Source organism: Bos taurus, chromosome 1, assembly GCF_002263795.3.
Source record: "Bos taurus isolate L1 Dominette 01449 registration number 42190680 breed Hereford chromosome 1, ARS-UCD2.0, whole genome shotgun sequence".
NCBI classification, from domain to species: Eukaryota; Metazoa; Chordata; class Mammalia; order Artiodactyla; family Bovidae; genus Bos; species Bos taurus.
The window spans coordinates 686276-710837 of NC_037328.1; the positions used below are offsets into that span (position 1 = coordinate 686276).

The 24562-nt window shown below is 38.1% G+C and overlaps 4 pseudogenes; all 4 read left to right on the forward strand.

Moving 5' to 3' along the window:
• LOC112447011 (coiled-coil domain-containing protein 3-like) overlaps positions 1-24562 on the forward strand; it is a 98433-nt pseudogene that overhangs the window by 60401 nt on the left and 13470 nt on the right.
• On the forward strand, positions 2918-12493 carry LOC132345446 (olfactory receptor 5D18-like; annotated as a pseudogene).
• OR5L18P (olfactory receptor family 5 subfamily L member 18, pseudogene) lies at positions 12867-13796 on the forward strand (annotated as a pseudogene).
• On the forward strand, positions 16874-17806 carry OR5D55P (olfactory receptor family 5 subfamily D member 55, pseudogene; annotated as a pseudogene).

The following is a 24562-nucleotide window of genomic DNA, read 5'->3' on the forward strand; positions in this document are numbered from 1 at the left end:
GTCTGAGAGAAGTGATTTTAACCTACAAATGTTCATGTGAAATGCCCCTAATGCTGCTCCAGGTTTTATAGAACACAAGAAAGAATTACATCAGAGAATTGTGATTAATTTTAATCATTTCAAGGCTTTAAGAGAATGAGGCAACAGACAGTCTCTAGGGTTTATGCCCCATAGGTTGTGACTTTAGATATAAGACTATATCCATCACTCCCAACCAGGAGAGATTCTACTTTCACCCATCAGCAGGTATCATGGGAAGCTGCTGTGAAACACAGGAGCTCAGCCTGGCACTCTGTGATGACCTAGGAGAAGGCATGGGACTGAGAGGGGGAGGCTCAGAAGGGAGCAGGTATATCTGTATATACCCCTTCCAACCAAAATTATTTTTTTTAATTTTATTTTATTTTTAAACTTTACATAATTGTATTAGTTTTGCCAAATATCAAAATGAATCCACCACAGGTACACAACCAAAATTAAATTCAAAAATAAGATTCTAAACAAAAATTAATATTATTTTCTAAGTAGGGTATTAGAAAAAAAGTGTGAGGGAAAATTTACCATTTAGACATAGAGAGTCCTTGAGTAATACTGAGTCATTGTGAAAGTTACCAATCTGAACTGTAAAGGAAGAGGAAGTGGACTCAGCCTACAGAGCTTTGTGTGAGAACTGGCTCAGCTGAGCCCTTAAAACAACAGGGCTTCCCCGGTAGAACAGTGGTAAAGAATCTGCTGCTAGTGCAAGAGATGCAAGAGACTTGGGTTTGATCCCTGGTTTAGGAACATCCCCTGGAGTAGGAAATGGTAACCCACTTCAGTATTCTTGCCTGGAAAAAAGTCCATGGGCAAAGGAGTCTGGCGAGCTACATGCAGTCCATGGATTCACAAGAGTCTGAAGCAATGGAGTGACTGAACACAAGTGCCTGGAATGGAGGGTTAGAAGAGCTCTGAGAATCTGTGGGAGGTGCATTATCTGGTGTCTACAAACTTTTGAAGGAGTAGTCAAATTGAAATAAAGACAAATATTTAATAAAAAATAACCAGAGATTAAACAAATGCTAGTGAAAGAAATGTAAAAGGCACTATTTTTAATTAGGTATGTAAACCAGCCTTGAGAGCAAAAATTAAACAAAATAGAGAAAAAAGATGTAGGAAAGATATTAACTGTCATATTTCCTAAATCCAAAGAAACTCACCAGCAATTTAAAAATAACATTTGGGTCACAAAATCCATTGGATGAAATAAAGCATTAGTTTAATATTAATTTTCACGTGGCTTAGACAAATCAGCTATATTTAGAATGTCTAGCTTTGTGATAGATTGTTTTTTTAAATTTATACTCAAATTTATGAGTATAGGAAGATATAGGGATCTTGAGTGTCTCAGTTTTGCCTATGGTCTGACATCACTGTTGAGCCATATAAAATATATTTCTTGAGTTATGGGACTAGAGACAACCTTATCGGAAATGATAGAGAAAAGTCCTGGTATGGTAGGGTCTAAGAGGTGTAGGTCACCAATTGTGCATGCATGTGTGCTGAGTCACTCAGTTGTGTCCTATTCTTTGTGACTTCATTGACTACATAGCCAACCCGACTCTGTCCACATAATATTCCACTCAAGGATACTGGAGTGGGTTGCCATTTCCTCCACCAGAGGATCTTCCCAACCCAGGGATTGAGCCCACATCTCTTGCATCTCCTACATTGGCAGGTGGATTCTTTACCACTATCCCTTTAGAAGTCATTGGTCACCAATTAGAGAAATACAATTCTTTTCTATTAGCATTTTCTCATGAAATATCATCACACTGAAGTACTACCTTAAATGTTTGATCTTTCTCTTTTACAGGTAATGTAGGGACAGAATAAATGTCTTTATTTATGGACATTTCTATGTTAGAATCTTTAGTAGAGTTAGTTACATTTTTCTCAACTTCCTTTCTCATCTCACCTGCTGCTGCCTTCTAGTATAGCTCTCTGATATGTACATTTTTGGACAATTTCCCATAGGTTTAAGATCACTAGTTTGTCACAAATTGGAACATGATTATGAGTAAATGGAATATCTTAGTACTAAGACATTGAACATAGATTCTCTTTTAGACAAATGGAAAGTTCCAGGAGTCTGGATCAAGATTCCAGTCACAGACGTGTAGATTGATCCTCATTTGCATGTTACAGGGAAAGTCAAGGATCTCTGTCTTCTGCTTTGTCATGTCTTTGATAAAGACATAGACTGTACTATCCTTATTATTTGTTCAGTGTTATTATTCCACAAGCAATGAGGTGGGATAATTAGGGCTCCCTGGGTTGAGAAGAACACTATCTGAAAAAAATTAACTAAGGTTTATTTTGACAATAGATTTACTGAGTCAGAAACAAAAGTAAATGTTAAAGTATCATGTGGAATTAACAATAAAGGCACAGATGTGAACTATTAGAGGGGTCATTCTTAGGGTCACATTGTGAACATGTGATGCAAAGTGTAATTTAAAATTTTCTCACTTCTGCTGCTAGTTTTAGGACTGAAATAATCAGTTATGGTACTAGGCTAGGTTAATCTTTTATGAATTTATAATGTTCAAGAGGACCTAAAAGTGTTATAGAAGGGTTTCACTTAAAATAACTTCCAAATCTTTTGATTTCATATCATCTCTAAATGTTGAAATTATAATTCAAACTAAAAATTTCAATAAGGGTACTGTGCTACTTAAAGAAAAGTTTAAATGGTTATCTTTTTTAAATTTTAGACATTTAGCAATCGTGAGTAAGAAACACAGAGAGAGGTTCTAAAAGAGACACTTTGCTTCCTCTTCCAGCTTTGGAAGGGAATAGTTAACCAAGTGTCTTACATCCTTATTTCCCTTAATATTTTTCTTTCTAGGACTGATTCAGATTCTGACAAACAGAAGCCATGTTTCTATCAGAGAGAAATAAAAGTGGGGCCGTGTTCACTCTCCTGGGCTTCTCCGATTACCCAGAGTTGCAAGTCCCCCTCTTTCTGACATTCTTCACCATCTACAGTGTCACTGTGGCGGGGAATCTTGGGATGATTCCAACCATCAAAATTAACCCCAAAGTGCACACCCCCATGTACTTTTTCCTCAGCCACCTCCCCTATGTGGACTTTTCTTATTCCTCCATCATTGCTCCCAAGACCACGGTGAACCTCATGGTAGAAGACAGAACCATTTCAGTTGTAGGTTGTGTAATACAATTCTTTTTCTTTTGTACCATTGTGGTGACTGAGTCCTTTTTATTAGCTGTGATGGCCTAAGACTGCTTCGTGGCCATCTACAACCCTCTGCTCTACGTACTGGCCATGTCCCTGAGACTCTGTGCCACGTTAGTGGTTGGATCTTATGCTTGGGGAGTAGCTTGCTCCTTGATACTCACCTGTACTGTTATCAAATTATCATTTTGAGGTTTCAACACAATCAATCACTTCTTCTGTGAGTTCTCTTACCTACTTTCCCTCTCTTGCTCTGATACTTATCTCAACCAGTTGCTGCTTTTTATTTTCTCCACCTTTAATGAGGTCAGCACACTCTTCATCATTCTCCTGTCTTATGTGTTTCTTGTCACCATCCTCAAGATGCCTTCAGCCTGTGGTCGCCACAAAGCCTTCTCCACCTGTGCCTCCCACCTGACCACCATCAGCATCTTCCCGGGCACCATCCTCTTCCTCTACTCTGTGCCCAGCTCCACACTCTCCAGGCACACAATCAAAGTGGCGTCTGTGTTTACACGGTGGTCATCCCCATGTTGAATCCCCTGATCTACAGTCTGAGAAATAAGGATGTCAAGGACACAGTCTCCAACATCATGGACTCTAAAATATTTTCATAACAAACATTATTCTGGAAGATTTTGCCCTTGATATGTAAATAAACTGTGTCTGCAAAGGTTGGTTGATAAAAAGAAATTTATTATTAATGAAGTGTTAATACGTAAAATAGAAAATACATGTGTTTTGCTTAACCATACTAAACTTGACTTTCTCTCTTACTTACTGGGAAAAAAGTTAGCAATCTTTCAAGTCTTTTTCATTTAAAATTTTAGACAAAATAATCTGATTACAAAGGTTAAAGGACATAAATATCATGTGGCATACTTGTGTAATCTTAATAATTGTTAATTTCATCCTCCTTTTTTAACACCTATGGTAGACTAGGCTCTCAATAATAACATGCCTTCCTCTTACAAAAAGTACAAATAGCAGTTAAGACATAGTGTTCATCCTTCAAGGGATGAAAATTCAATGATGATAGTAGGGCACTTTACAAAGTAGAAATTGTATAAGATATAAAACAATAAGTATAATAGAAGGTTTCAGAGGAAAAATTTCAAGTCCTTAAGAGAGATACTTTTATAAAATAGGTATTATGTACCCTGGTTTGGAAAACAGAAGAGACAGAGTTTTAGGAGACATATTCCAACATTGGAGTTTTATCCAGGAGACTAAAGCCTGAGAAACAAGGAGGTCAGAGTGCAATATTGAGTCAATGATACAACAATAATTTTTTTTAATAGAATAAATACTGTGTTTGCATATTTGGATATTTTTGGATATTGTATATGCAGGTCACTGCAGATGGTGACTGCAGCCATGAAATTAAAAGATGCTTACTCCTTGGAAGGAAAGTTATGACCAACCTAGATAGCCTTTTCAAAAGCAGAGACATTACTTTGCCAACAAAGGTTCGTCTAGTCAAGGCTATGGTTTTTCCTGTGGTCATGTATGGATGTGAGAGTTGGACTGTGAAGAAGGCTGAGCACTGAAGAATTGATGCTTTTGAACTGTGGTGTTGGAGAAGACTCTTGAGAGTCCCTTGGACTGCAAGGAGATCCAATCAGTCCATTCTGAAGGAGATCAGCCCTGGGATTTCTTTGGAAGGAATGATGCTAAAGCTGAAACTCCAGTACTTTGGCCACCTCATGTGAAGAGTTGACTCATTGGAAAAGACTCATGCTGGGAGGGATTGGGGCAGGAGGAGAAGGGGACGACAGAGGATGAGATGGCTGGATGGCATCACTGACTTGATGGACGTGAGTCTGAGTGAACTCCAGGAGTTGGTGATGGACAGGGAGGCCTGGTGTGCTGCGATTCATGGGGTCTCAAAAAGTCGGACACGACTGAGTGACTGATCTGATCTGATCTGATCTGGCATGAATGAAAGTTGATAAGACATGGTCTATATTCCCAATGTGTTTTCAAAAGAGCTCCAGTGTGGCAACATAACCAGCTATGATTGTTGTTGAGTCACTCAGTTGTGTCCAATTGTTTTGCAACCCCATGGACTCTAGTCCACCAGGATCCTTTATCTATGGGATTTGCCAGACAAGAACACTGGAGTGGGTTGCCATTTCCTTCTCCAGTGATAGAGTCCACCAGAGACTTAAAAATGGTAGACTAGATCTCAGAAAATTTTACATACAAAAAGGAAGCATGGTGAGTACCTGCCTAACATGCATTTCAAGCTATTATTCTGCCTATGAAGATGTCAAAAACATTATCAGGGTTTTTTTTTCTTTCCTGAATAAAATGTCTGTATCCTTCTCAACTAAAGAAAGTGAAAGTGAAAGTTGCTCAGTCGTGTCCAATTCCTTGTGACCCCATGGACTAGTCCATAGAATTCTCCAGGCCAGAATACTGGAGTGGGTAGCCTTTCCTGTCTCCAGGGAATCTTCCCAACCCAGGGATCAAACCCAGGTATCCCACATTGCATGCAAATTTTTTACCAGTTGAGCCATAAGGGAAACCCTCTCAACTAAACTCCTAGCTTTAAAAAAACAGTACTTGGAGTGGCCCTAAGAGTTGAAAACCAGTAGCCTGTATGACCACATTCAACATATGAGAAGAAGGTAGTTACTAGCATCCAGACCTATTCAATCTGGCAAATTAGAAATACCAGATCTTGGGACTTTTCTGGTGGTCCAGGGGCTAAAAGTCTACACTCCCAATTTAGGGATCCTGGCTTTGATCTCTGGTCAGGGAACTAGATTCCTTGTGCTGCAACTGAAAGACTCTATGTGCTGCAACTAAGGTCTGGTGGAGTCAAGTGAATAAATATTGAAAAACAGAAATACCAAGTCTTCCAATGTTCTGGTCTGGAGAATTCCATGGGGTCGCAAAGAGTTGGACATGACTGAGCAACTTTTACTTCACCTAACATTAATAGCTCACTTTTGCTTGAATAAATTGTACACTATTCTCTCTATTCAATATGTCTAGATAAATTCTGCAATGTCTACCGGTCAAAAGATCTAAACACTCATAATATTTGAGAGCATTGAATATAAATGGGAATAGAATCTGTCAGAATTTGTGCTGGAATAGGAATGACACAAATATTTCAGCCAATTTCTCACAATTATCTTTCCTCAAATTTTTGAAAGTAATACATTAAAGTTAGATTGCCTTCTAATTTTGCTGAAGACTAAAATTTTGGAAGTTATATCTTTTAAGGTGATTTGCTGTCCAATATGGTAGTTTTCAACATGATCCCATTCTTAGTTATCCAGGTATCCACGCCGCTTTCTACTCTTCTGATTAACAGTGGAATCAATCTCTCCACGTTCTGAATGTAGACTACTTTGTGACTAGCTTTGACTGATATAAAAGGTAGCTGAAGAGATATTGTGCCATCTTCAAGCATCTGATGGCCCTGTGGCTTTCTCAAAATCTCTTGGAATTTGCATAATCTCTTAGAAAAACTGCCATGTGAATAAGCACAAGCCAGCCTATTGGATAATGAGCAATATGCCTTACACCCCTATTCCATGAAATAGCATTTAGCAACCTCCCAACTGGAGTATGAGGCCTTCTTAGATCACCGAGACTGCAAAGCTGATAATATACACGTAAGTACACCAGCCAAGATCACATGAGGGTACTGACCTTACTGACTCATGTAATAGTGATCCATGCAATAAGCAGCTGTTTTTTGGTTTTGGTTTTGGTTTTTGTTTTTAAACTAGTGTTTTGGAACAGCTTGTTATGCTGTCTTTAAAACCACTGACATTCTTAATTTCTGATGTTACCACAAAGACATTTTCAAGTCTTATCATATAGCAACTAAGCATATCAGCTTTTCTTAAATGCAACTTGATTAAAATGTGTAATTAAAAAGTTTAGGCAATTTAACTTGTTGATGTCCTTGAATCTTTTGATACAATACTTTAATAAAATTATAGTATCTTATTTGTATAAATATAGTTCATCAAAAACTTACAACTTCATAATTTTATTATATATTTTATTAAAATAATCATTAAATAGAATTCAATTATAAGTTTATATTTAAATTACTTTTAAAAAAATACCTGCCTTGCCTTTAAGACTTAGATAAATAGATAAGCAGAGAGTTCATTTTGCCCAGATGATATAAAACATCACTGCCCATGTTGTTCTTTATAGATGTCTTTTTATTCTTCCTGTAATGGAACTCTCTCCCTCAGGGAGATGAATTTTAAAACTGGCAATACTTGCAGGGTATACAAAGAACAACAACAACAAAAATAGATACTAAATAGATATATTATGATCATCAATCCACTAATATCTAATTTCAAAACATCACTGTATAGTCTAAAATGCCTGTGTAAAGTCCTTATTTTTTGAGGGAAAAAAAAAGATATATAAACCAGAGAGAAACAAGAAGTCATGTCAAGGGCTGGAAAAATCTTGATTAAAGCTTATGTCAGAAGCTTTCTCTATCTCCTTTATACTTTAATAAAACTTCATTACACACACACACACACAAAGAGATAATGTCAGGCTTTCTGGAAAGCAGTACTTCACAGCACTCATGTTTTAAGTTTTGGGAGTTTGTTTTTGCTTTTCTAATTGGGATAATTCGCCAGGTAATACATGAATGAATAAGAGGAATCCTTGTTTCTGAAAAATGAAATTGCATGGAATTCTTGAATTCTTGGTATATTCCAGGGCACACACAACAGACTCTCCTTTAAGCACTGTTGGATGAAGGAGAGGTTATGCAGTCAGATAAGAAGTGACTTGGGAGAGATCCTTCAGGCAGACCCATTAAACGGTCTCTGCATTGAGCCGGGAGCACGGTTTCCAGCACCGTCATTGGCTCTGCTCTTCCTAACACAGGGCCAGATGGCAAAAACCAAAGAGCAGCATATAAGCTCATTCTATCAATGATTTCACTTATGACTTTGTGCAAGTTACAGCTGCCAGTGTCTAAGTCATCTTAGATGCTGCATAGCAGTAATCATCTCACTTATTTTCATAGCTATAATCATCTCACTTATTTTTATAAAGATGAAAGGTGTGGGTGGTTGCATTCAGAAGAGTACACAGCACATACAAAGTGATCAGCAAATGTGAGCAATTGCTATTATTCTCAGCAAAGGTGGATCATTATTTCCACCCCTTTCTGGTATTTGGCAGAATGCTATTGTGACTTCAAACCCTATGTCCTCCAGTAAGGAGCTCTAAGTGTAAGACTGGCACAGATTAGAAGACTTATCCACATATTTCATAATGGCAACATAATCCCTGGTTCAGAGGGCAATGTTTGAATGCAGCAAAAAATGCTCTGCAGTTCATCATGACATCTGAAAGGAATTGTGTTGAACTGTGTACCAACTTGGGGCTTTCCAGGTGGCTCAGTGGGTAAAGAATCCACCTGCAATTCAGGTGACGCAGGTTCAATCCCTGGGTCAGGAAGATCCCCTGGAGGAGAGCATGGCAACCCACTCCTGTATTATTGCCTGGAGAATCCCATGGACATAGGAGCCTGGTGGGCTATGGTCCATAGAGTCACAAAGAGTCAAACATGACTGAAGAGACTTGGTACATGAACCAGCTTTAAATAGCTTTTCCCATCTGACGACATCTCATACAACTCCTTAATTATTTGAGTCCCAAGATGACGTTGCTTGCTCTCAAGATGAAGTTGTTTGCTTGATGTCTTGTTGGTGTCCCACAGAGATCAATGATTGGTTTGGAAGCTTAAGAAATATGAGCTCCAGGGATACACACACATAAAAATGTAGAGCATGTAACATTTTCCCTCATAGCATCTTCACAAACAGGAAGCAAGGCCTATCTCACGGGTTGGTTGGACTACACTCTGTTTTGGGGGGAATGGACTGAACTGTATTTCCTGAGGTGTGGAAGCTTGTTTATTTGTTTGTCTTCTCATAAGGGTAGTATTGTTAGCCATGTATGAGAGGTGGAACAATTGTAAAAGAGGGTAGTGACATTAGACATTTTTAAAAGTCTGTAGTTAGCCTGTATTTATAGAGTATTTTAAGAAATGTCCAAATTTTGAGCACTCCATTTTGAAAGTATTTTCACTTTTTGTTCTGAGAAACAATCTTGACAGGACATGGAAACAACTCGATCTGCAGAGCCGAATTTGAAACAGCTGTCAGTTTAAGAGGGAAAGAGTATGAGCCAACAGGGAGGAATGCTCGATTCCTCTCCCCTTTCCTCCTCCTCCCCCCTCACTTTAACTCCATCCATGGAACCTGGGAAAGACAGCAGGGAGAGTCTCCTGAAGTCACTCTGAGGCTGGGAGTAGGTGCTGAGGGCTCCTCGAAACTGTTCCAGGAGGAACACAGACATGTGAACCACCTCTGAATCAGACAGGAGGGGGATTACTTTGTCCTTGTGCCAAAGGGATTTATAGATGTCTCTCTATAGCAATTTTCTCACATTTGATACCTTTGACATTTTGGCCCAAATTATATTTTGGTCTTTTCATGTGTTGTGGGTGTGTGTGGAGGATGGGGTGGGGAGGGAGATGCTGTTCTGTACCTTCTCAACTATTAAGCAGCATCTTGTCTGCCCAGGGGGCTTCCCTGGTGGCTCAGAGGGTAAAGAATCTGCCTGCAATGCAGGAGACCCGGGTTCAATCTCTGGGTCAGGAAACTCCCCTGGAGACAGGAATGGCTACCCACTCCAGTATTCTTGTCTGGAGAATTCCATGGACAGAGGAGCCTGTCAGGCTTACAGTCCCTGGGGGTCTCAGTCAGAAACAGCTGAGTGACTAACCCTTTCACTTTCACTGGTCGGTCCACTAGATGTCAGTAGCAACCCTCCCGATTGTGACAATCAGCAGTATCTTCAGATATTGCTAAATGTCCTGTGGGGTTATAATCGCTCCTGGTTAAGAACCGCTTCTCTCTATAAGTAATCAGTAGCCTGATTTTTCTTTAAAAACTGGAAAAGGTTTTACACAATTATGTACTACTTTGAAATCAGAAAAAGACGAAGTCACTTGTACTGGCCATTGAGGAAAGAAAACCATATCCTCAGAATAATTATGTTTTCAAACCACAATATTTTAATTCGCATGTCCTTTACCTCTTCAAGGGCTTCCCTTGTGGCTCAGCTGGTAAAGAATCAGCCTGAAATGTGGGAGGCCTGGCTTCAATCCCTGGGTTGGGAAGATCCCCTGGAGAAGGGAAAGGCTACCCACTCCAGTGTTCTGGCCTGGAGAATTCCATGGACTCTATAGTCCATGGGGTCGCAAAGAGTCGGATGCGACTGAGTTACTTTCACTTCATTCACTTACCTCTTTGAGTGGCTCGAGGGTAAAGAATCTGCCTGGAGGATACACCTGAGACGTTCTGTACCTGGGTTGGGGAGATACCCTGAAGGAGGAAATGGCAACCCACTCGGTATTCTTGTCTGAGAAATCTCATGGATGTAGTGGCTTAGCAGGCTACAGTCCCTAGAGTTGTAAATAGCTGGACACAACTGAACACACACGCACACATTAACCTTTCTGAAGTTATTTGAAGAATGTGGAAAATACCAGATGTGTTGGGATTTAGTCCAGATTTTTTACCCCCTGAAAATAACCAACTGGTGCCTCCAAATCATTTTATTGTTACTAAGGGTGAGTAGAGAAAATACCCTTCATTGGCATTTTCAATATGTCAAAAGCTTTGAATATATATCTCCTTTATTAAAAAAAAAAAAAAAACATAACCCTTAAAACTTTTATGTTTTGTGAGAATTCAAGCAAGATTCTTTTCTAAAGTTTCTTTTTAAAGTTATCAGAATAAAATACTTATATTTAATGGATGTTGTGAAGATCAGATATACAATGCAGCTTATGTATGCATGTATAATATTCTGTGTGTGCAACCTGATTTACTACGTTTTTACTTGCCATCTTATCATAATCATTTTTAGATCATTAAAACTTCATTTATGGCAAAGCCACTACAATATTGTAAAGTAATTAACGTCCAATTAAATAAATTTAGATTTTAAAAAAAGCAAACTTCTTCAAAGAGCTGTGATTTTCTATATGTATGCAGTGTATCTTTGAACTTTTTTCCTGTTGCTCGACACTTTATTTCTAAATTTTGCTTTCATAAATAATGGTGCAATGCAGCAGCAAGCATTTCTGTTAATTACATGTTCACATCATTGTTTAGCTCTTCAAATAGAGCTAAAACAGAGGATATATTTGTCAAATAGGTGTTCATAAGGCTTGAGAGTCACAGTTACAGAATGTCAGATTTTGAATATCAGTTCCCTGAAGAATGACAGACAGTGTGTGCCATAATTAACAAAATCGCTATGCAAATTTTATAGGAAAATATACTAATATAGATTATAAAATCTGCTTTCCCAGCTAAACCATATTTAAATAAATGAACACTTGTGAATTAGCAATCTTAAATAAGCATACTTCATATATTTCATTATAAAAGATTTTCTAAAAAATTATCCACTGAATCCTAATACTTTGAGAAATGATTAAATAGTAAGTCAGTAAAAAGGTATTGGAATATTTTTAATAACCATTTTATTGACCTATAGTTAATTTTCAATGCTGTGTTCCTTTCAGGTCTACAGTAAATGATTCAGATATATCTATATCTATGTAACTGTATCTATTCTGTATAAATATAGATATATCATATTCTTTTTCAGAGTCTTCTCCATTATAAATTATTATAAGATATGGAATATTGTCCCCTTTGCAGTATAATAGGTCATTGTTATTTATTTTATATATAGTGACTGAAATTTGCTCAGTAGTGTCCGACTCTTTGCTACCCCTTGGACTATACAGTCCATGGAATTCTCCAGGCCAGAACACTGGAGTGGGTAGCCATTCCCTTCTCCAGAGGATCTTCGCAACCTAGGGATCAAACCCAGGTCTCCCGCATTGCAGGCGGGTTCTTTGCCAAATAAGCCAACAGGGAAACCCTTATATGTAGTGCTGTGTATATATTAATTTAATTTAAAAAAATGGATAATTAAATAATATTTGATATCTTTCTGATGATTCAGTTCTAAGCTCTGAATTATATATAACTAGTTTAAGGAATCATACAGGCTCATATGGATGCAAGTCTTTCCTGTGATCTGTGAAGTAAACTATGGACTCGATGTATTTGAGTGATGCAATTTCTGAGCTTTTCCTAAACTTCCCCAAAGCAATGCCTTATTTATTTGTTATAAAATGTACCCTATATATCATCATGTCTCTTTTAGGAGAATGCTTCTGCTGCTGCTAAGTCACTTCAGTCATGTCCGACTCAGTGCCACCCCATAGACGGCAGCCCACCAGGCTCCCCGGTCCCTGGGATTCTCCAGCAAGAACACTGGAGTGGGTTGCCATTTCCTTCTCCAATGCATGAAAGTGAAAAGTGAAAGTGAAGCTGCTCAGTCATGTCCAACTCTTAGAGACTCCATGGACTGCAGCTTACCAGGCTCCTCCATCCATGGGATTTTCCAAGCAAAAATACTGGAGTGGGTTGCCATTTCCTTCTCCCCTTTTAGGAGACAGTCAACTAAATTGGGGATGATCTCATGGAGAATAACTATTAATATTTTTCTGCAACCATGGTAAAGGGAGGACATGGACAAGGAAAACTGCACTGCTGTGACAGACTTCCTCCTTGGATTCTCAGATGCCCTTGAGCTCAGAGTCTTCCTCTTCCTGCGGTTTCTTTCCATCTATAGAGTCGCAGTTTGGGGAAACCTGGGCATGATTGCTCTCATTCAGGTCAGCTTTGGACTCCACACCCCCATGTACTTTTTCCTCAGCCACTTGTCCTTTGTGGATTTCTCTTACTCCACTACCGTCATGCCGAAGATGCTAGCTAACATCTTAAATGAAGACAGCCATTTCCTTCCTGGAATGCACTGTGCAATTCTACCTGTTTTGCACATTTGGGATAACTGAGGTCATTCTGCCGGCAGTGATGGCCTATGACTGCTTTGTGGCCATCTGTGACCCACTGCTCTACATGGTCACCATGTCCCGAAATCTCTGCATGGAGTTGGTGTCTTGTTGCTATCTCAATACTACTGTATGTTCTGTTACTCACTTGTGTTTAGCTCTTCAGATCCCATCCTACAGATCAAATGTGATCAACCACTTCTTTTGTGATCTTCCCGCTGTCTTGTGTCTTGCTTTCTCTGATGTCACCGGGAATCGATTGGTGCTATACATTGTGGCCACTTTCAATGAGGTTATCACCACTGTGGTCATCCTCACGTCCTACTTGTTTATTCTCATCATCATCCTGAGGATGCGCTCTGCAGACAAAAGATGCAAAGCTTTTCCACGTGTGCTTCCCACCTCACTGCCATCATCGTCTTTCACAGAACAGTCCTTTTCATTTATTGCCAGCCCCACTCTGGCAACAGCATGGGCACTGACAAAGTGGCCACAGTGTTCTGCACTGTAGTGATCCCCATGCTGAACCCCCTGGTCTATAGTCTGAGGAACAAGGATGTGAAAGAAGTGCGCAGAAAAGTGGTAAGCTCCAAAATATTATCCTAGAGAATATTTTCCTAGCAGGACTCAGGGTTAGAAATTGGAGGCTGATGAAAGGGTAATGATGCGTTTCAGTGTTGGAGTGAAAAGAGCAGTCAAGATGTGAATAGCTATGAGTGAGTCTTTTTAATTCTCTTTGTGCCTTTTCAATTTACAAGTTTAGGATTGATTGAGAATATTTCAAAATGTGCAGCCTACTTCTTTGCTTTGATGCTATATAAAATGTTTTAAATTGGACAGTATACTGGACTGTTAAAGCACACAAATTTAATTTTCTCTTAGACTTTCATGAGTTTAATGGACTAAGTATCACATTGTATTTTAACATCCATTATGGGGACTACGATTCATTTCATAATTGAACACCTATTATTTTACAATAAGGAACACACCTTTGTCAGTTTTTACAGAGAATAAGATTCCATATGTGTATATAAATATAAATATATATATTCTCTTTATTGTTTTGTTCTTACTTCCTTTATTATTTTTTGTTTTTGTCATTGCAGTGTCCAGTGGTTTAGGGGTTTCATATATTATCACATATGAATAATAGAAATATTGATAATAATTACATTACAGAAATTTTAGGGAAATTAAATTACATGTCCAGTGAAAATAGCCTAGGAATATACCTAACACATAATTGGTCATCTCTTTATGTATGTGTATATGTGTGTCTCTTTCATGCATTGGAGAAGGAAATGGCAACCCACTCCAGTATTCTTGCCTGGATAATCCTAGGGACAGAGGAGCCTAGTGGGTTGCCGTCTATGGGGTCACAGAGTCGGACACGACTGAAGCGACTTAGCAGCAGCATATGTGTGTGTGTGTGTGTGTGTGTGCGCATAGATGTATATTGTCTATTGCACTTGACAGTATTGTGCTTTGCAGATACTGCATTTTTACAGATTGAAGATTTGTGGCAACCCTGCATCAAGCAAGTCTATTAGCACTGTTTTTCCAGCAACATTTGCTCACTCCTATCTCTGTCACATGTCATATTTTGGTAATTCTGGCAATATTTTAAACTTTTTCATTACTGTGTAAGTTATGGTGATCTGCCATCTCTGATGTTACTATTGAAAAAGATTATAACCCACTGAAGGTTTAGATGGTGTTAGCATTTGAAAGTATTTTTCAACTAGAATATGTATATTTTTTAGTTTTTATTGATTTGCAAAAAGTTTTTAAATTATTTTATTTTATTTGGCTGTGCTGGGTCTTCTCTGTGGCATGTGGACTTCTCTAGTTGCAGTGTTTGGGTTTAGTTCCCTGTGGCATGTGGTATCTTAGTTGCCCCCAAGGGATCAAGCACAGGTCCCCTGAAAAGGACAGTGGATTCTTAACCACTGGACCACTAGGGAAGTCCCAATATATGTACATTTCCTAGACATAATATTTCAGTGTACATACTTAGACATATGCACACTGAAAATGTGTTTGACCTGCTTTATTAATGATATTTGCCTTGTTGGAAAGAGAAAGTGAAATCGCTCAGTCGTGTCCAACTCTTTGTGGCCCCATGGACTGTAGCCTGCCAGGCTCCTCCGTCTATGGGGTTTTCCAGGCAAGAATACTGGAGTGGGTAGCTGTTTCCTTCTGCAGGGCATCTTCCTGACCCAGGGATCGAACCAGGGTCTTCTGCACTGCAGGCAGGCTCCTTACTGTCTGAGCCGTCAGGGAAGCCTAATTTGCCTTATCACAATAAAGTGAATATACCAAACCTATAATATCTCCCAGCTATGTCTGTATGCTTATAAATGTATATGCCTACATATTATGTAGATATATTAATATATTATATATGTGTATGTATTGGTTGGTTGTTGTTTAGTCACTAAGTTAGGTTCGGATCTTTGGGGACCCCATGGGCTATAGACCATCAGGTACCTCTATGTATGCAATTATTTAATAACCATTGTTATGAAGAGCAGCATTGCTGACTTTTGCCTCTTTTCTCACTTTCAATTACTTTCTTCTGGCTTACTTTAAAAATATGCATTAAATGCTTACTGTGACTCATAGGTGGACTTCTAACCTCTGTGTACATTTCTTTTCTGTGTCTTGATGAAATGACCTTTGTTCATCCTTCCTTTATGTGTTTAAACTTCATTTCTTCCTTCAACCTTGGCTCATATGTGTCACTGATACTTTATTTGTGCTTCCATTATGATTTATGTAAATTTCTACATTAAATTCACTTGCTCAATGAAGCATCTCTCTGTGTGTCTATACTAACGTTAGAAAGCACTACACTGGAGTTTATGAAAACCGGGATAGGCAATTTGACTCTTATTTTTTAATTTGACAAGTAACACAAACTTCTCAATTTCTCAGTTTCCTCAAGTTTGAACAATGGTTATTACTGTTAACCTCTCAACATTATACCGAGATTACATTTTGACAACATGTAGGTACTCACTGGCACTAGGAAGATCCTTTATGTGTGTTTCAGTGAAATCTTTGGGGCCTGGAACTATTTATTCTTTTCTCTCTCACTATCATGTATTATATTTATTTTTTTATTAGATAGATGAATAAAAACTGGTATATAAACTGTATGTATATTGAGCTTTTGGGGGGTGTTAGTTCTAAAAGGTCTTGTAGGTCTTCACAGAACCATTCAACTTCAGCTTCTTCAGCATTACTGGTTGGGGCATAGACTTGGATTACTGTGATATTGAATGGTTTGCCTTGGAAATGAACAGAGATCATTCTGTCGTTTTTGAGATTGCATCCAAGTACTGTATTGTCACCCTGCTTATTTAACTTATATGCAGAGTACATCATGAGAAACGCTGGGCTGGGAGAAGCACAAGCTGGAATCAAGATTGCTGGAAGAAATATCAATAACCTCAGATATGCTGATGATACTACCCTTATGGCAGAAAGTGAAGAGGAACTAAAAAGCCTCTTGATGAAAGTGAAAGTGTAAAGTGAAACAGTTGGCTTAAAGCTCAACATTCAGAAAGTGAAGATCATGGCATCTGGCCCCATCACTTCATGGCAAATAGATGTGTCAGTCACTCTCCTAATATATTATTTCCAAGACAGATGTTCAGATCTTTCCATCAGGAAGAATGTCTCTGACCAAGAGAAATATAACCGTTGGGGCCACATTCGCCCTCTTGGGTTCTCAGACTACCCAGAACTGCAAGCCCCCCTCTTCCTGGTATTTCTGGCCATCTACAACTTCAGCATAGCAGGGAACCTTGGGATGATGGTCATCATCAAAGTTAACCCCAAACTGCACACCCCCATGTACTTTTTTCTCAGCCACCTCTCACTTGTGGATTTCTGCTATTCTTCCATCATTGCTCCCAAGACGCTGGTGAACCTACTTGCAGAAGACAGAGCATTTCATTTTGGGGATGTATGGTGCAGTTCTTTCTCGTTTGCACCTTTGTGGTGACTGAATTAATTCTGTTTGCTGTGATGGCCTATGACGGCTTCGTGGCTATTTGCAACCCTCTGCTCTACACAGTCGTCATGTCGCAGAGACTCTGTGCCATGTTAGTGGTCACGTCATATGCATGGGGAGTAGCTTGCTCCTTGACTCTCATGTGTTCTGCTGTCGAATTATCTTTTCACGGTTTCAACACAATCAATCACTTCTGTGGGCTTTCTTCCTTGATTTCCCTCTCTTATTCTGATTCTTATCTCAGCCAGCTGCTGCTTTTCACTGTTGCCACCTTTAATGAGGTGATCACATTGCTCGTCATTCTCACGTCTTGCGTGTTCATTGTTGTCACCACCTTGAAGACGCAATTAACTGATGGTCGGCCTTCTCCACCCGCGCCTCCCGCCTGACCGCCATCAGCATCTTCCCCGGCACCATCCTCTTCCTCTACTCTGTGCCCAGCTCCACACTCTCCAGGCACACAGTCAAAGTGGCGTCTGTGTTTTACACGGTGGTCATCCCCATGCTGAATTCCCTGATCTACAGTCTGAGAAATAAGGATGTCAAGGACACAGTCAGCAAACTAATGAAAACAAAATTGTTTTCACATTGAAGGCATGTAACTGCTAAATATTTACTTTGGTTATTAAAGAACACTTTTCTGATTTTGAATGGATTATGTCAAAAATTTACTTAACAAATAACTTTAGATTTGAAAAACAAAAACAACAATGGAAAAAATATGAATTTTAGATCAGGAGACTATACCTGGTTCTGACTAAGTCAGAGAAGATGGATTGACCTGACTCAGTCATTATCTACAAAACCAGTTTAATATTATTTTGTTCATAAAGTGGTATATAGAACAAAAGAATATAGATAATATATCAAACATATTGTACATGTGCTGTAAACTCTAGTTCTGTTATTCCTTTTTTCCTGATGACTAATGAGTAGTCTTAAATAAATGACCAATTTTATACTTTAAATTTAGTGAATAGATGACAGGGAAAGATATAGTTTTACTTTCAGGAACCTCCCAAGCCAGTGGTGTTAGTTAATATCATAATACAGTTGGTGGGAAGAGACTGTACAAAATCATTTATGGCTATCATGCCTCTTTTACTTGGCCTTGAAGGATAGACAGATTTTTAAAGAGAAATAAAAGAGAATGACATAAGTTTTACTTGAAAGTGAGAGTTGGACTGTGAAGAAAGCTGAACGCCAAAGAATTGATGCTTTTGAACTGTGGTGTTGGAGAAGACTCTTGAGAGTCCCTTGGACTGCAAGGAGTTCCAACCAGTCCATTCTAAAGGAGATCAGTCCTGGGTGTTCATTGGAGGGACTGATGCTGAAGCTGAAACTCCAATACTTAGGCCACTTCATGTGAAGAGTTGACTTATTGGAAAAGACCCTGATGCTGGGAAGGACTAGGGGCAGGAGGAGAAGGGGACGACAGAGGATGAGATAGCTGGATGGCTACACCAACTCGATGGACATGAGTTTGAGTAAACTCCAGGAGTTGGTGATGGACAGGGAGGCCTGGCGTGCTGCGTTTCATGGGGTCGCTAATGACTTCAGAAACAACTGAGCGACTGAAATGAACTGAACTGAAAGAACATAATGGTCAAGAGTCAATGATTCAAACATATTTTAAGCTATTATTGTATGTCATATGCCTACAAGGTATCTTGCCAGGTGCTTGAAGAAATGAAATTTTGCATACATTGTAGCTACAATTCTAACTTATTTTGGAAGAAAGTTTCAGTATAGAGAATGAAAGAATTTACAAGAGGCTTAAGAAAACTAGCTTGCTTCTTGAAATACTGAGAACAAAAACGTAGATACTTTACACATATTGTATGTTTTGTGTTGCCTATCACTTACCAATCATTATATATATATTATTACTTCACATGGCAGTTTGATCAAGCCTGTATCTTAGTTCTCCTTAACAGGACTCTCTAGAAAGTCTCCATAAAACAATTGAGTAGATTTGCTGTAAAAATTGGGAGCTAATAGCTTTCCTGGGACTTGAACATTGCTTTAAAATAGCTCTAATTTTTAAGTATAATCTAAACTTTGAAATAATCTAATCTATATGGTTGTGTATATCAGGGAGGATTACATTTTCCTCTAAGCAATGTGATATTTAGGGGCTTCCCTGATAGCTCAGTTGGTAAAGAATCCACCTGCAAAGCAGGAAACCCAGGTTCGATTCCTGGATCGGGAAGATCCACTGGAGAAGGGAAAGGCTACTCACTCCAGTATTCCGGCCTGGAGAATTCCATGAACTGTGGTCCATGGGGTCCAAAGAGTTGGACATGACTGAGCAACTTTCACTTTCACCCTCATAGGCACATATATCTAATTTGAAATTAGCAATCATATTTATATTTTCTTTCATCTGTTGCCTCATCAGTTTTGCTAGAATTACTTACGCATCTGTTTTCTGTTCTATAATCTTTGTGTCTGAATGAAATTCCAAATCTTTTGAGAAAAATATTAAGAGAAATAATTCTATTTTCATGAGGATGAAGTAAAAATTTGAAAACAGTTCAATGGGGTAATTTCAAATGCTTATATGATTTCAAACTTACAAGGATGAATTATGTACATCACTTTTTTCTGGTTAACATTTTGATATGTAGTGATAACAAACATTATTTTATATATTCATAAATAAAATATATTCTTCTACAAATCACTGCTTACTTGATATTTACATTAACTAGAATATCAGTGGAAAGTAGCAGAAATGTTATATTAACCTTGACTCAAATCAGTAATAAATAATCCATTTTCAGAGCATAAATTTTCATGTTTCTTCTCTATCTTGACAAAGAATGACTAATTTTTTTGATTAATTCAGAGACACAATTCCTTTATTCTTATTCTGAAAAAATGGAAATACATATTACTTAAGTCCTCTGATTGTAATTTAAAAATTAGTGTGTGGCATAATCAAGAGAATTATTTAATATGGCAACACTACAGGCATTGATGCTCTTCAATAAATACTGATGTAAAATTCCATACTCTTCTATTATTTACCTTTAGATTTCAATTCATTTTTGGTAACCCCTATAGCTGCTGTAGAGTATAATTTACATTGATGTTACTCATTTTTTAAACTCATGTGCCTCTAAAATGAGTGACTTAAACTGCTTCTAAAGAAATCTCAATTATGATAATGTATTGAGTTAAATATACAATGGCAGAAAGCATCTCATGCATGAATATATTGATATAAAACAAAGTAGAAAGTAGACTTCAGAACAAGAAATATCACTAAGAATAAAGAGGGCATAAAATGATGAAGCTATGAGTTTATCATGGATTAGCTTCTTCTTCAGAGAAGGCAATGGCACCCCACTCCAGTACTCTTGCCTGAAAAATCCCATGGATGGAGGAGCCTGGTAGGCTCCAGTCCGTGGGGTCGCTAAGAGCTGGGCACGACTGAGCGACTTTACTTTCACTTTTCACTTTCATGGATTGGAGAAGGAAATTGCAAGCCACTCCAGTGTTCTTGCCTGGAGAATCCGAGGGACAGGGGAGCTTAGTGGGCTGCCCTCTATGGGGTCGCACAGAGTTGGACACGACTGAGGTGATTTAGCAGTAGCAGTAGCAGCTTCTTCTTTTTAGTCTAAAACTTAAGGAAAGAAATTTTCCAAGTTGGTTTTTCTGTTTTAACTCTGAAGTAGGCAAATCACTCAATTTTTGTTGCTACTGTTGCTACAATTTGTTTTGTTTTGCTTTGATTTGTTGTTTGAAAGTGATATGTTTTCAATTTAAAGAATTGGAGAATTTTCAATGTTAAGGAAATTAGTTCAAGGTATGGAGAATATGCACTTCCCAGGTAGCACTAGTGGTAAAGAACCCACCTGCCAGTGCAAGAAAAGTAAAAGACTTGGGTTCAATCGCAGGGTCTGGAAGATCCCCTGGAGGACGGCATGGCAACCCTCTCCAGGATTCTTGCCTGGAGAATCCCATGGACAGAGGAGCCTGACCGGCCACAGTCCATGGGGTCTCAAAGAGTCGGACATGACTGAGTGACTTGGCATGTATGCATGGAGAATATACCAGGTATACTGGATACCAAGATTTCCAGTACTTGACTCAGTCTCATTACTGTATATATGAAAGCATGTATAATTCTCCTGCTGCTAGGAAGGAGGGCAGAGAATAAAATTGCTCGATTTTCATTTGTTTTTTCCCTCAGGAAAATGTCAGAATGGTAGATCCTACTCACATAGAAACTGCCCTGTAGTACATGAGAGACCTTGGGGAAGTCTTTACTTGCCTTTCTTAATATGGATAAAGGAGTTATCTTTTTAGGGTTGAGCCAAATGAGAGTGATAACATATGATATCTCTGTGCATTCATATCTCTACATATACATCTTCACTTATATCTGCATATATACACTACATGTGCAACTTGATATCTTTATTTTTTTAACTAAGCATATTTTTTAAAATGCAAAACCATAATTTTATATAACATAATTTTCTACCCGAGATATGATACCCCATAGTTTTTTTAAAAAGTTCTATTTTTTTACTGTTAACTTTCCCTATTCTAAACAATGTTACATTGTAGCTTTGGCAATAGTATTTTCTCAATTTTATCAAAATGTAATTAAATTATTTCTTTTAATAACTAACAAATAATAAGTCCACCTGCAATGTGGGAGACCTGAGTTTGATCCCTGGGTTGGGAAAATCTCCTGGAGAAAGGAATGGCTATCCACTCCTATATTCTTGCCTGGAGAATTCCATGTACAGAGGAGCCTGGCAGGCTACAGCCCATGGGGTCACAAAGAGTTGGACATGACGGGGAGACCCATTTTCACTGTCAAGAAAAAAAACTCATTAAAAGATCATATAGCTTTTATGATTTTCAAGGCTAAGACTTGGGAAATATGTTACCAGTGGCTTTCCAGAAAAATGTATACCAGAGTTACATCTTTCTCAGTCCTTATTGACACTGACCACTACTATTGTAATTAATTAAATCCCTTTGTTAATTTGATAGGTAAAAATGATGATGATCTTCAGCATATATTGAAATTCTCTTTTGTATATTCTGCACAATTCAAAATGTAACTGTCCTTATGAGCCACTATTTTCAAAGAGATAGGTCATACTCCCCAACAAGGGAATTGTACAAACCTACTGCAAATTTATGTGACTGATAACTGAATAGAACAATTAGCTTGCATTATATAGGATCATAAAAGCTGTCACCCTACTTTGGCAGACTTACAACATTTCCCAAAGAAAGAGTCGATCTCCATCAGGCTCTAAATTAGATCACTGATTATGTTTCAAGGTCCAACAAAATATCTAACTGAATTCATCAGCTCGATGTATTGATAGATTAACGTTTGGAATTACATTGATTTCTGCTCATAATTGAATTTTAGTATTTTAGTCAGTGGGATCCACTGGGATATTGAACACATTGAATTATTTGATGATTGCATTTTAAAGAGTGTTCAGTAAAAATAAAGCCAAAAAAAGAAAAGACAGTGTTTGATGCCTATAATTTTCTGAAGTTAATATAAACATGTTTTCTCCCTTATTCTTTTGGTTTTTTTTTTTTTTTTCCAGAAGAAACACAAAATCTGTCATTTGGTTTCCCAGACCTGACATATGGTAGAAAGCACTCCTGTGGGAGAGTCCACTGTCACTGAGTCATCAGAAGCTCCTGAACTCAAAGTCTTTCTCTTCCTGCTCTTTCTCCTCAAAGATGCTGTCACACCTTTGGCCTGAGCATCACTGCACCAATTTAAGGCTATACCAGTTTATTCCACCATTCTAGTATAGCCTGTTAATTGTTTGATAAATTGCTTTGAGCAGGTTAAATAAAATTAGTTAGCAAATATATAATACAATTTTACATATAATAACATACCATTTTGTGAGCCACAATATAATAATATGTTTCCCTTAGACATTCTTAACGTGTAGAAAAACATATGACATCACTTAATTTTGTGTTTAAACAATTTCTCAGTAGAACTGTAATTATGCAGGTACATATTCCCACTGGGAATTGGGTATCAGTGTGTGTTCCTGGGATCTGATGTGAGATCAGAAAACTAGTCTCAAAAGCCTCAGAGAAATATAAAAGGTCTTGAATTATCCTAGGGAACAGCAGTCTTCCTGAGGGAAGCACAAATTTCTTCTACAAACACAGAAGGCCATTCAAATCAGATAATTAAAAAATGTTACAGTGGGTCAATTTTTCTCTTTTAAGTATCAAAATTGACTTTTCCTGTGAAAAATGAACCACTGCTGACACAGTATAGAGAGAAGGTGAATGAAAAAGATAGTGATCTTACCTTAATCCCAGGATATTAGAACTTGATGGGATTTTAAGTTCTTTTAAGTTCATAGTCACTTATTCTACATGTAGAAACTGATAGTTTGATAATAAATATTCCCCGAGTAACACAAGTTTTAAATGATCAAGATACGTCTAACAAAAACAATAGCAGCAAAAAGGCCCAAACATTTGACACATGATATTAAATCAATTCTCACTATATTGGACTCTGATTAAGAATCTAAATGTTAACACTGTTCTAATCACCTATTATTTCTTTTTAAAGCATGTACATATCCATTAAGGCTGACTCAATCTATTTATTATATTATCCATCTTCTCTTACAGTATTGCATTGATGCCATCAATTATCAACACCCAAGTAACAGTACTGGGGTGGGGTTGCTGCTGCTAAGTTGCTTCAGTCGTGTCCAACTCTGTGCGACCCCATAGACGGCAGCCCACCGGGCTCCCCCATCCCTGGGATTCTCCAGGCAAGAACACTGGAGTGGGTTGCCATTTCCTTCTCCAATGCATGAAAGTGAAAAGTGAAAGTGAAGTCGCTCAGTCGTGTCCGACTCTTAGCGACCCCATGGACTGCAGCCCACCAGGCTCCTCCATCCATGGGATTTTCAAGGCAAGAGTACTGGAGTGGGGTGCCATGGGGTGGGGTTAGAGGAATGTTTTTAAGGGAGTAGGAAAAAAAAAAGTAGTGACTAGTATCAATAAAGAGAAATTCCTGCAAGAATAGATGATTTTGCTAAACTCTTCCAAAATCCTGTTTTCATGCTCACCTGACAAGTACATAGAAACATAGTAGTTGGCTCCTAAATGGTGTCTGTTTTTTATTTCCTGTATTATTTTCCCTTTCCATTTGTTCTATTTAGCTTTTATATTTCTTTTTTGAATCTTGAAATTTTCTTTCAGACTTGAAGTGTGTAATAAACTTGAAATATTATTACACTTAATGTTCTCTATATAAATTGTTCTCTTCAGGTCCTGCACATCTGTGAATAGAAATATGAGGTTTGGCAGA